Source organism: Salvia miltiorrhiza, chromosome 3 (assembly GCF_028751815.1).
Source record: "Salvia miltiorrhiza cultivar Shanhuang (shh) chromosome 3, IMPLAD_Smil_shh, whole genome shotgun sequence".
Lineage (NCBI taxonomy): Eukaryota > Viridiplantae > Streptophyta > Magnoliopsida > Lamiales > Lamiaceae > Salvia > Salvia miltiorrhiza.
In genome coordinates this window covers 25933493-25944101 of record NC_080389.1, presented here as the reverse complement: position 1 = coordinate 25944101, position 10609 = coordinate 25933493, and the positions used below count along the sequence as shown (strand labels likewise).

At 43.7% G+C, this 10609-nt stretch overlaps 1 long non-coding RNA gene across 2 annotated transcripts; it reads right to left on the bottom strand.

Annotated features, from left to right (window-relative positions):
• Positions 1-3196: 3196 nt before the first annotated feature.
• On the bottom strand, positions 3197-10296 carry LOC131013939 (uncharacterized). Of its 2 annotated transcripts, none has more exons than XR_009097913.1 (3): positions 5899-10296; positions 3741-3898; positions 3197-3659 (listed from the first exon to the last, which is right to left on the bottom strand). It is a non-coding gene; the product is annotated as an uncharacterized LOC131013939 (long non-coding RNA). The 2 variants fall into 2 exon arrangements; XR_009097912.1 differs by having other exon boundaries at positions 3741-3892.
• Between the last annotated feature and the right edge of the window lie 313 nt (positions 10297-10609).

The following is a 10609-nucleotide window of genomic DNA, read 5'->3' as shown; positions in this document are numbered from 1 at the left end:
TTCTGTCCACAGATTTCTTTTTGAAGCCTTGTTCAACGAGATACTCCGAGAGAGTATCATACCACGCTCTTGGTGCTTGCTTCAACCCATAGAGCGCTTTCTTCAGCTTGTACACCTTTTCTGGTCCAGCAACCTCAAACCCTGGAGGCTGTTCTACATAGACTTCATCTGTGAGCACTCCATTGAGAAATGCGCACTTGACATCCATTTGGTGTACCTTGAAACCTTTGTGAGCTGCGAAGGCTAAGAAGAGTTTGAATGCTTCCAATCTGGCAACTAGGGCGAACGTCTCGTCGTAGTCGATTCCTTCTTCTTGACTGTATCCTTTAGCCACTAGCCTTGCTTTGTTTCTCACAACGTTTCCTTCTTCGTCTTCCTTGTTCTTGAAAATCCATTTCAAGCCAATCACCTTTGCATCGTCTGGTCGATCCACAAGCTCCCAAACTGAATTCCGGTTGAATTCATTGAGTTCCTCTAGCATTGCGATGACCCACTCTGTAGACTTCAGAGCTTCTTCAATAACCTTGGGCTCTGTAGTTGATAAGAAACAGCTGAAATTCTTATCTTCATTGATGCAGTTCTGATTGATGTCGAAGACGAGGTTGCACATTGATCTCCGAGTCTTGACGCCATCTGATGGTTTTCCAATGATGTTCTCCTTTGAGTGGAGTTCAAACCATCTTCGATACTTCTTGATTTTTTCTGGGGAAGGTGGGGCTTCTTCGGTCAGAATTGCTCTGGGGTGTTGAGCACCTTCTGGAGCAGGGGAGAGTTGAGCTGGAGCGGCTTCTGCGCGTTCAACTCGATCTTCAGCAACTGGAGTTCCCCCTTGACTGATGCCATCTGTATTGGCTCTAGTCTGATCTTCAGACCTTTGGTTGATCTTCTGATACTGAAGCATTTCAGTATCTTCATCTTTGCCAGATCCCCACACCAAGACAGTAGAGGGCTCGATGTTGTGGATTTCAGCTTTGGAACCTTCAGCGATCTGAACATACTTTTCAGCACCTTGTTCCCTGAAACCATCTGTAGACTCATCAAAGATCACATGAGGTGTTTCTTCAACACAAAGAGTTTGAGTATTAAACACTCGATAGGCTTTACTTGAACGTTCTGTTCTAGAGTATCCAAGGAAAACTCCTGGATCGGCTTTGCTATCGAAAGTGTTTAACATCTTCTTATCATTGTTGTGTATGAAACACTTAGAACCGAAAGCATGAAAGTAGGCAATCGATGGCTTTCTGTTCTTCCATAACTCGTATGGAGTTCTTCCATGTCTCTGAGTGAGGAAGAAGCGATTCTGCGTGTAGCATGCGTTGTTGACTGCTTCGGCCCAAAACTTCAAGGGGAGTTTTGACTCGGTTAGCATCGTCCTTGCTGCTTCCTTTAGAGACCGGTTTCTTCTTTCTGCAACTCCGTTCTGCTGTGGAGTTCTTGCTGCAGAAGTTTGATGACTGATTCCTTGTTCATCACAATACTTACGAATGACAGTATTGAGGAACTCAGTCCCACGATCTGATCTGATGCTGATGATGTTGACTTCCTTTTAAACGCTCAGTCTTCTCAGCAGCTTTGGCAGTTCCTCCAGTGTCTCTTTCTTCTTGAAGAGAAATATAACCCAAGTATATCGTGAATAATCATCAACGACTACTAAGGTATACTTCCTACCGTTGTAGCTTCTTGGAGTGATCGGGCCAAACAGATCCATGTGAAGTAGATGCAGAATCCTTTCAGAGAAGTGTCCTGACTTTGACTTGAATGACATCCGCGTTTGCTTTCCTCTGAGGTATGCTTCACATTCTTGCTTCTTCTGGAATACAATAGAAGGAAGACCTTCTACCAGCTGATGCTTAGCAAGTTTGTTAATCGTCTTGAAGTTGAGATGGTTGAGTCTCTTGTGCCATAGCCAATTGAGCTCCGACCTGCTCTTGCTGATGAGGCACGTTTCTGGTGGGCTGTCTTCCCAAGAAACGACGTAGAGACTTCCTTGTCTAAATCATTTCAGAACCACCTTCTTCTGATTGTTTTTAACAGTGAATTCATCCTTCTTGATCTTCACTGTGAAACCACTGTCACAAAATTGACTCACAGACAACAGATTATGTTTAAGACCAGAAATAAAGCTAACATTACTGATACTGGCGTTACCCATGTTGAGCACACCGTAGCCTTTTGTTTCTCCAATTGAGTTATCTCCGAATGCAACTTTGGATCCAGCTTTCTCAACATACTGAGATAGATATTCTTTGTAGCTCGTCATGTGTTTCGAACAGCCATTGTCCAGATACCACGTTCTGATTGAAGCTTTGGCCTCTTCCTTCTTTTTATGTTTCCTGACATTGACCTGCAAGGAAGAGTTGCTTCAGGCACCCAATCAAGCTTTGGGTCCTTCGATGTTATCTCGAGTTCCCTTTGGAACCCATATCTGCTTCAGAATTGGTCTGGCTGATCTCTTGCGCTTTGTTGAATGTCTGATCGATGTCGTTGGCGCTTCAGGTGGCACATGAGCATTCTTCTGTTGAGAAATCCTTTTGAAGGCCTCACTCTTGTAGCAGTTCTGTCTGATGAGTGGTTGAGGTCTTCTTTGCTCGGCGAAGTATCTTCCCTGAGATACTCGAGTCTTTGCAGACTTTTGGAGACTTGGCTGATGTCCAGTAGCTTGTTGTCGAGGATGGCTCTTGGTTCGTCTGGACTCAGCATTGCTTGGTCTCCACGGATGTTGTTCCTTCTGAAACTGAACTGTGGATGTCAGTTTCTGACTGATGTGGCTTTTCTTCCCCCTGGATTGGTGAGGAAGATTCTTCTTGACTCCTGATGTTCCTTCCCGGAACTTTGACTGAAATCTGCTTTCCAGCCTTTTCAATAGAATGATCTGGTTGGCGGCCTCCTTAGCTCGTCTGAAGCTTCGTGGAGGTGGAACATTTGATCTAGCCATCAGTCTGCGCTTGCGAACTTCATCCATATCATGATCTCTTGATTCTTCTGAGGTTGTGATTTCAGAAGGATCGTCCTTTGAGATGATCATGATATCATTTCCTTTGGCAGCTGCAACCTTTCCTCCGATGCTGTTGACCAGACCTTTCGATGGAAAGTTGCTCATCATGGGTGATGAAACAAGAAACTTTACCCTAATTATAAAACGATAAACGCGATAAACGAGACAAGATGTACGTGGTTCGATCATAAATGATCTACGTCCACGGGAGTTCTTTGTTGTTTTCACTATACTTTTAGAGAATTACATATTACAAGTGAACAATCATGATGCCTTTAATGCTTGCTAACCTTCTATTTATAGATGTGAGAGTGAGCCCTACAGGCCCTAGGCCCATGAACACTAATAATTGGATTTAGGCCCTTTAATGCCTTAATACACTTTAGTTTTGACTTGATCCATTTGCGATGTTCTTCGTTGCTCATGTTGAGTAGCTCCCTTGAGCTGCGCAGGCTAGTCTTTGCTGCCGAGTAACCTGGGTAGTCTGCGCCGCCAAGTCCCGTAGTCTGCGCTGGCGAGTCCCTTAATCTGCGCTGCCGAGTAATCTGGGTAATTTGCGCCGCCAAGTCCCGTAGTCTGCGCTGGCGAGTCCCTTAATCTGCGCCGCCAAATCCCGTAGTCTGCGCTGGCGAGTCCCTTTATTATCTAAGGTCTTCAATTAAACCTGCGCTGGTTGGCCTCGTTCAATAAGAATAATGATAACAGTAATAGTAATCAAGTAAGATGTTCCTGTATTGCTAAGTACAGCGCTGATGAGTATTCTAGTCCTCATCAGCTATTCCTCCCCTAGTCTGGTTGAACTATGTCTTCTTCGTGTTCAACCAGTGGTATGCGGTATAGAGTCAGCGCTGTGCTGCTCTCCCGAGTAGGGTCCAAGTGTTTTTTAGCCCTGCAGCCCTGTAACTTATCACAAATCGGATACTTGTGAGTTTGCAAAAATAATCAATGATAGAACGTTACATCCCTGCTATTTTGTCAACACCAGAAATATCCCGACCCTGTCAAGATATTTAGAATAACAACAGTAAGAACAACAATGAAGAAATTCCCTTTCTAACGTGTTCATTAAGCCACTTTTTGATTATTATCATTGTGCTCGTGCTAAGGCAGCTCCGGAAGCTTTGTACTTAGGCAATTACAGCCGTGTCAACGAACAGCCCCTTTTCCCTTAGGTTTTGAATTTTTTTATCCCTAAAAAATAGGATATAAGAGGTGATGGGGGAATAACCCCCTACTCCCCCCCCAGTGTCGTGCGCGTACTTTAGAAGTCAAGCACGATTGTTGAAGACTTGGAAGAGTTGAGAATGCCCCCGAGTAGGGTTGAAAAACCGGTGCCGAGGAGTGACCCGGGAGAACGGCTGAATTGCCCCTTAAGGCTCATCCTCAGTCTAACTTTCGCGGCTTACGATGTTTCTGCGCGGAGCATAGACATTGAGGCCTTCATCGTGCAGTTAATGCCTTGAGTTGTGCAATTAATGCCTTGAATTTTGCAATTAATGCCTTGAGTTATGCAGTTAATGCCTTGAATTTTGCAATTAATGCCTTGAGTTATGCAATTAATGCCTTGAATTTTGCAATTAATGCCTTGAGTTATGCAGTTAATGCCTTGAATTTTGCAATTCATGCCTTGAGTTATGCAGTTAATGCCTTGAATTTTGCAATTAATGCCATGAATTGTGCAATTAATGCCTTGAGTTGTGCAATTAATGCCTTGAGTTGTGCAATTAATGCATTGAGTTGTGCAATTAATGCCTTGAATTTTGCGATTAATGCCTTGAATTTTGCAATTGATGCCTTGAATTGTGCAATTAATGCCCCTGTTTAACTTTCGCGGCTTACGATATTTTTGCGCGGAGCATAGACAATCAAAGAACCATGTCTAACATTCGCGGCTTACAATATTTTTGCGCGGAGCATAGACACTGTGAACTGACAACGACTCGGATAATCTGCGCCGACCGGGATAACTGAGATAACTGTTTTCCCTGTACTTGAAATAGCTGCTCTGACTGCGCTGAGATAGTCATACTGGTTGCGCTGATATAATTACTCTGACTGCACTGAGATAGCTCAGATACATTCTGAGGTTGATAGCTGCGCAGGCTGAGATGGCCTGTCCTGGCTGCACTGAGAAAGCTCAGATACATTCTGAGGTTGATAGCTGCGCAGGCTGAGATAGCCTGTCCTGGCTGCGCTGGGAAATCTTAGATACATTCTGAGGTTGATAGCTGCGCAGGCTGAGATAGCCTGTCCTGGCTGCGCTGAGAAAGCTCAGATACATTCTGAGGTTGATAGCTGTGCAGGCTGAGATAGCCTGTCCTGGCTGCGCTGAGAAAGCTCAGATATATTCTGAGTTTTACAGTTCTGGATCGTGGTTAAGTTACCATTTAAGGTTTTAATATCCGCTACGCGGCTTAGTTGCCGTTAAGGCTCAGATATCTTGCTAAGTTTTTTGAGAAAACACACATGGTGGCATATACTCCACTCCCCCCCTTAGTAACATGTGCATGATTCAACTAAACATGTTATGTGTATATTTGTGCTTGGTGTCTTTACTTGTGATGCTAGTGGCAGCGCTGACGTGACTATAGTCCCGAAGTAAGTTATTCAAATTATGTTTCAAGCCCTAGGCACATATGCAGAAGGTGTGCAGCTTCGTACTAGTTAATATGCAGAAAGTATGCAGCTTCGTGTACTTAGTCAATTCATATTCTAGCCCTAGGCACATATGCAGAAGGTGTGCAGCTTCGTGTACTTAGTATCAAATTCCCAAGTCCCATCAAAGATGATATAAATCACTAGTATGCCCAAGTGTTCAAGTAGAATATTTTTCAAATCCCAATCATGCTCACGTGCTTCGATAACTAAGATCATGTATAAGAAACTTTAGTTCTGCGAAGTACCTGTATCATCACTATTTAGTGGGTTTCCCGTGTTGTAATATAGCGTGTATCACATTTGTTCAAATGTTTTCCCAAAATATGTTTAACCTGCGCCGTAGGAATTCTTAAGCAAAAGTATTAGTAACATATGAGAGCCCTTCCCAGGGCTGTAAACTCGTTAACAAAGAAGGCAGATACTCCGGACAGAACTAATTTAATTAATCTCCAAATGACCCCCAAACAGATTGATCATGACAATGCAGCTAGAAAGGACTGAGTTTGCAAAAATTAGAACCGAATCAGTCTTAAGATCATAACAAAGTTATAGCATCCGTCCCGACTCCCGAGATTACCGCCGCATCGTAGTAAAGTCTAGCAATATTGGTCCCAAAATTAGAAGAAGATCATAGCAAAGTTGAGTTCAAAATTCTGTACATATATGTGTGTATATTTCCAGTGCAGGTACCATAAAAGGAACAACAAATTTGATAGTTAAACTACAAATTCGAATATTAAGGAATGGATGTCAAGTAATGTAATCAAGCTCGATCCCCCGGAAAATCATAATCAAAGGACACTTCTTCCCGAGCGGAGCAGTAGTGCTTAGTCTTCTTGTCATACCGGAAATTTTCTTCGTATCAAAATTTTAATAAAACTTATAGGGCTGAGCAGGAGTGCTGCATCAGCGCAGCGGCATAGTTGATGAACTATCCCTCGCCCTTCCTGCGCTGCATCAGCGCAGCGGCGCAGCTGATGAACTGTCTCTCGCCCTCCCTGCGTTGCATCAGCGCAGCAGCAGCTGATGAACTATCCCTCGCTCTCCCTGCGCTGCATCAGCGCAGCGGCGCAGCTGATGAACTATCCCTCGCCTTCCCTGTTCATTTCATAAGCAACAGTAATTATAAATTCAAAAAGCATTGGAGACGAAGACACCAAAAGAACTTATATAACTTGACTAGGGCTGCAAATCAAAAGCTGAGAAGAGCAGATAACACGAAAGAAAGCCATTGTCATGTCCTGTCGACATATTCACTTCTTCCAGCAAGTCAGCTTGCAACAACAATCAGCAAGGGATGCTAAAAAAAATGAAAGGTAGACAGAAGCCTATGTAGAGTGCATGCCAACCAATCCAAATGTAATCTGTGCAGGTCAAGATAATGACTGGAATATATTCCACTCTGATAAAAATAGCAACTTCACAGCATCCAGCCCAGAATCCCCAACAATAGATATAAGATACACAACAAGAACATATCAGAGACGCAATGCAAAGCTTAACAAGCGACAGCAGTAATATTCCATCCCCGAGCAAAACTAGTTACTCAGGCTTGAAGAAGTACATAACCAAAAATTGAGGACTGTCTTCTGTCCTACGCTGGCTGGTCAAGAACAAAGGAGAGAGGCGGCCCGATGATTCATTGCTAAGAACTGAAGCTGATGGCAATGAGCAGGCAACTCTATTGAAGCTCTATCAACTCTGGACCCTTGCTGCAAATCTGGTTTGAAGCACCTGACTAGCGAGTACCCATCGAAGCTCCACGGAGCAGGGGAGACTTTGGAGACGGCAAGCTCCGTTGAGCACCTTGAATTCTCGTCAATGGTCCAGTTGTGGATGGTGTTATCCACTGATCCCTCGCGCCCAAAAATAGCAGAATCACAAGAGATTAGCAAGACAAGCAAACAAAATTTTGAGGATTCAGTTCAACATGAAACATATTGAGTTCGAATAACGTGATCAAGTTCAACTTCATAGGAAATTGAATGTAGTGCAAGCCTTTTCAACAATGTGACTCGTATCGTGCTATGTCCCATTCTTAGAATCAATCAAGTCGCAATGAAAATACACTATTAATCCTGAAATCTATGCAATAATAACCGCAGTTCATCAGTCAAACTTAGGCGAAGTCTCACGTTGTGTTAATGATTTTTCAAGTGTTCCCATAACCGAACCAATAATCGGCCCCTTGATGCGCCCATAACAATCCAATATGGGATCAAGTAATTCATGCATGAATACTTTGTACATGCTACTTGGGAAGTATATGTAACTTCATCTAGTTTAAAGCAAACAAATGCCAACATGCGAATCCAAGATTAGAAATGGTAGTTTACTCAACATGTGAATTCAAAAGACATCAAGAAAAATTGTCATATACTTATAGCATCTGGATTTTCCTTAGAAACAATCAATCATAGTAGACTGATTTCGAAACATGATCAAGAAGGCAAAGAACAAGAAATGCAAATGTTCATATGTCGATTAGTCCTAGCAGCAGCAGTCTCAAGCAAATCACAAGAAGCAGAGCAAGATCAGAACATAATTGGAAATAAAATGAGCGTGCTAGAGCTGGCTGCGCAGCTGAGTAACCGTAGAGGATAAGAGCGCGCCCGAGCTGGCTGCGCAGCTGAGTAACCATAGAGGATAAGAGCGTGCCCGAGCTGGCTGCGCAGCTGAGTAACCGTAGAGGAAAAGAGCGCGCCCGAGCTGGCTGCGCAGCTTAACATCAGAGGAGAGGGAGGACCGGAGCTGGCTGCGCAGCTTGACAACGGAGGAGAAGGGTGAATATTGAGAATTTCTTCCCGGGCTGAGCAGCAATACTGAATCTTCCTTTTCCCCGACAATCACCTTCCTGCGCTGCTCTCGAAGGTTACCCACAGATTTCATCTTTAGTCCAGGTCCTTGGCAACCATATCAGCGCTGAAGTCCCCTACACATTGAATCAATGTTGTAATGCATTAACTTGAAAACAGAGTCACAATGGCGAAATTATTCCCACTATCCATCCCAAATCAGAGCAGAATCGCAATGAGATCAACCCTGGAACTAAAGTAAAAATCACAACAACGGAGGGCACATGTTATCCAACATTGACACCTTTCAGGACCCAATTTTAAAGAAACAATAAATGAACAAATAAGTAAATGAGTAAAGTGGCCACATCAAAACTGAAATTCTCATAGCTGAGTATGAAGCAATCACAATATCTGATAACTAAGTTTATTAGCCTTTCATATAATCGCACTATGAATCACAGCAAGAATCATAATGTCGTCAGCCCCAATAGTTGATAATGCTATGAGACTCTCAATCAAAGTTAATCAAAGTTAATCTCGTTTCGTAATATTCGAGTTAGAGCAAAGGAATCGAAGACTTAGCCTTGATTCTCTTTCCCGCAATTCGTTATTGATAGCAAGTAGTGATTAGTATAGACTTTTCGGGCGAGCTTCCCTGGAAGCAAAATGTCATTCTCAATCCTTGAGTGACACTTCAGTGTTGAATGGGTAGCTGCGCTGCCCCGGTATCTTCACCAGGAGCTTGGTCAGGACGATAGAGCTGGCGGCGCAGCTGAGCTGTCTCGATGTCTTTGCTGGGAATTTGATTATGATGGCCGAGCTGGCTGCGCAGGGTCTCCACGAGTAGCATTTCTGAGGATTCGATTGAGCCATAATTAAGACAATCGAAACACAAGATTAACCCAGACGTGCACATAACAATAGAAGAATACATATTAATTGAGAAAAATGGGGGGGGGGGGGTTTCCCTCTGCCCATGGTCTGCGAGCTATTATTGTTCGTTGGATAGGTGAATCAATGACCATGCCGAATAGGCGGGCTGCCTGACTGAGTTGCGGCTCCGGGAGAAAACGCCTTGAGCACTCATGAGCTATGAGTCACAGTGGTTGGCTTCGGCCAGGTGAAAATTGGAATTGAAGGAGACCCGATCTATGTTTGTGTGCAAGAGAGAGAGAGCGACAACAGAGAGAGGACTAGATCCGATATGGAACCAAACCCCGATTCTGAGAGAAGGAGGCCATCCCCGTGCTTAGCGGCGACGTACGTCGAAATTCTGAGGTAGCAATTGCTGCCGAAAGTTGCTCGCCAGGAAGGTGGCTCTGTCGTCAGGAATTTCTGGCAAGATGCCGCGAAATAAGCCCTGAAATCGGAATCCCTATCTTCCCCTTTTTTTGTCTTTCTTCTCGGCATGGTGGAATTCGCTGAATCTTGGAGTCGCAGCGGTGGGCTTCTGGGTAAGAGATCGGACGGCAGGGAGAGATAATCTCGGCCCTTGATTCTGGAACAGTTAAGACTCGATTTTTGTGGAATTCTTTCCTCCCTCCCCTTTTTTTTCTCGATGAACAGTAACCATATCCCTAATTTCCCAAATTTTCGATGAACAGTAATCTCCCGATGAACAGTACCAGATCCCTAATTTCCCAAATTTTCCTTGATGAACAGTAATCCTCCTCCCTTTATTCGATGAACAGTAAATCCGAATCTGGAAATTCTGAAAATCGAGAAGAATGTTCCTCGAAACTCACGCCTTAAGCTCAATTTCCCACAGACAGCGCCAGTTGATGAAATAAGAAACTTTACCCTAATTATAAAACGATAAACGCGATAAACGAGACAAGATGTACGTGGTTCGATCATAAATGATCTACCTCCACGGGAGTTCTTCGTTGTTTTCACTATACTTTTAGAGAATTACATATTACAAATGAACAATCATGATGCCTTTAATGCTTGCTAACCTTCTATTTATAGATGTGAGAGTGAGCCCTACATGCCCTAGGCCCATGAACACTAATAATTGGATTTAGGCCCTTTAATGCCTTAATACACTTTAGTTTTGACTTGATCCATTTGCGATGTCCTTCGTTGCTCATGTTGAGTAGCTCCCTTGAGCTGCGCAGGCTAGTCTTTGCTGCCGAGTAACCTGGGTAGTCTGCGC